Here is a 2,441-nt window from a genome sequence, read left to right as displayed (position 1 = left end):
ATGTAAGAGACATGGGTTCAATCCCTGGATCGGGAAGATCCCCTGGAGGAGGGCTTGGCAACCCACTCCAGGATTCTTGCCTGGAGAATCCCATAGAAAGAGGAGCCTGTTGGGCTACATCGCATCTTAGGGTCGCAAAGAGTTGGACAAGTGACTTAGCACACACGCATGCAAGCTAAAGCTGATGCTTTGAAGACAACTGAAAACTTCAAACAGATCTTTTTACATGTGTTTATTTGTATTTCACCTCACCTTCCAGGGGATTCATGGTGACCAAGCACTGAATTGCAATCAGTAGAAATGATGAATTCATAAATAATAAAGAACTGAGACCATGAAATTAAGGAATAAGTAGTATATTATTCAGACCGGGCTGCCGTAACAAAAGAGCACAGACTGGCTGGCTTAGACAATAGGAATGCATTTCTCATCGTCCTGGAACTGGAAGTCCCAGATCAGGGTCTGGCGGTGTTCCATTTCTGATGAGAGCTCTCTTCCTGGCTGGCAAATGACTGTCTTCTCACCATGTCCTCACATGGCCTTTCCTCTGCACCTACACAGACAGTGAGTGACCTCTGGTGTCTCTTCCTCCTCTGATGAGGACACCACTCCTGTTAGATGGGGTCCTGCCCTACCACATGTGCTGTGTGCTAAGTCGCTTCAGTCGTGCATAATTTAAGCTTCTTTGCCTCCCTTAGACCCCACCTCTAGAAACACTCACACGGAGGGTTAAGTCTTCAACATACTTCAGTTCAGTTCAGTTCAGTTCAGTCGCTCAGTTGTGTCCGACTCTTGCGACCCCATGAATCGCAGCACGCCAGGCCTCGCTGTCCATCACCAACTCCCGGAGTTCACCCAGACTCACATCCATTGAGTCAGCGATACCATCCAGCCATCTCATCCTCTGTCGTCCCCTTCTTCTCCTGCCCCCAATCCCTCCCAGCATCAGAGTCTTTTCCAATGAGTCAGCTCTTTGCATGAGGTGGCCAAAGTACTGGAGTTTTAGCTTTAGCATCATTCCTTCCAAAGAAATCCCAGGGTTGATCTCCTTCAGAATGGACTGGTTGGATCTCCTTGCAGTCCAAGGGACTCTCAAGAGTCTTCTCCAACACCACAGTTCAAAAGCATCAATTCTTCGGCACTCAGCTTTCTTCACAGTCCAACTCTCACATCCATACATGACCACAGGAAAAACCATAGCCTTGACTAGAGGGACCTTTTTTGTCAAAGGAATGTCTCTGCTTTTCAATATGCTATCTAGGTTGGTCATAACTTTCCTTCTAAGGAGTAAGCGTCTTTTAATTTCATGGCTGCAATCACCATCTGCAGTGATTTTGGAGCTCAAAATAATAAAGTCTGACACTGTTTCCACTGTTTCCCCATCTATTTCCCATGAAGTGATGGGACTGGATGCCATGACCTTAATTTTCTGAATGTTGAGCTTTAAGCCAACTTTTTCACTCTCCTCTTTCACTTTCATCAAGAGGCTTTTTAGTTCACTTTCTGCCATAAGTGTGGTGTCATCTGCATATCTGAGGTTATTCATATTTCTCCCAGCAATCTTGATTCCAGCTTGTGCTTCTTCCAGTCCAGCGTTTCTCATGGTGTACTCTGCATATAAGTTAAATAAGCAGGGTGACAATATACAGCCTTGACGGACTCCTTTTCCTATTTGGAACCAGTCTGTTGTTCCATGTCCAGTTCTAACTGTTGCTTCCTGATCTGCATATAGGTTTCTCAAGAGGCAGGTCAGGTGGTCTGGTATTCCCATCTCTTTCAGAATTTTCCACAGTTCAAAGGCTTTGGCATAGTCAATAAAGCAGAAATAGATGTTTTTCTGGAACTCTCTTGCTTTTTCCATGATCCAGCGGATGTTGGCAATTTGACCTCTGGTTCCTCTGCCTTTTTGAAAACCAGCTTGAACATCTGGAAGTTCATGGTTCACGAATTGCTGAAGCCTGGCTTGGAGCATTTTGAGCATTACTTTACTAGCATGTGAGATGAGTGCAATTGTGCCGTAGTTTGAGCATTCTTTGGCATTGCCTTTCTTTGGGATTGGAATGAACACTGACAATTTCCAGTCCTGTGGCCACTGCTGAGTTTTCCAAATTTGCTGGCATATTGAGTGCAGCACTTTCACAGCATCATTTTTCAGGATTTGGAATAGCTCAACTGGAATTCTGTCACCTCCACTAGCTTTGTTCATACTGATGCTTTCTAAAGCCCACTTGACTTCACATTCTAGGATGTCTGGCTCTAGGTGAGTGATCACACCATCGTGATTATCTGGGTTGTGAATATCTTTTTTGTACAGTGTATTCCTGCCACCTTTTCTTAATATCTTCTGCTTCTATAGGTCCATACCATTTCTGTCCTTTATTGAGCCCATCTTTGTATGAAGTGTTCCCTTGGTATCTCTAATTTACTTGAAGAGATCTCTA

This window comes from Capricornis sumatraensis, chromosome 3 (genome assembly GCF_032405125.1).
Source record: "Capricornis sumatraensis isolate serow.1 chromosome 3, serow.2, whole genome shotgun sequence".
NCBI lineage: Eukaryota > Metazoa > Chordata > Mammalia > Artiodactyla > Bovidae > Capricornis > Capricornis sumatraensis.
This window is presented reverse-complemented; position numbering follows the sequence as displayed.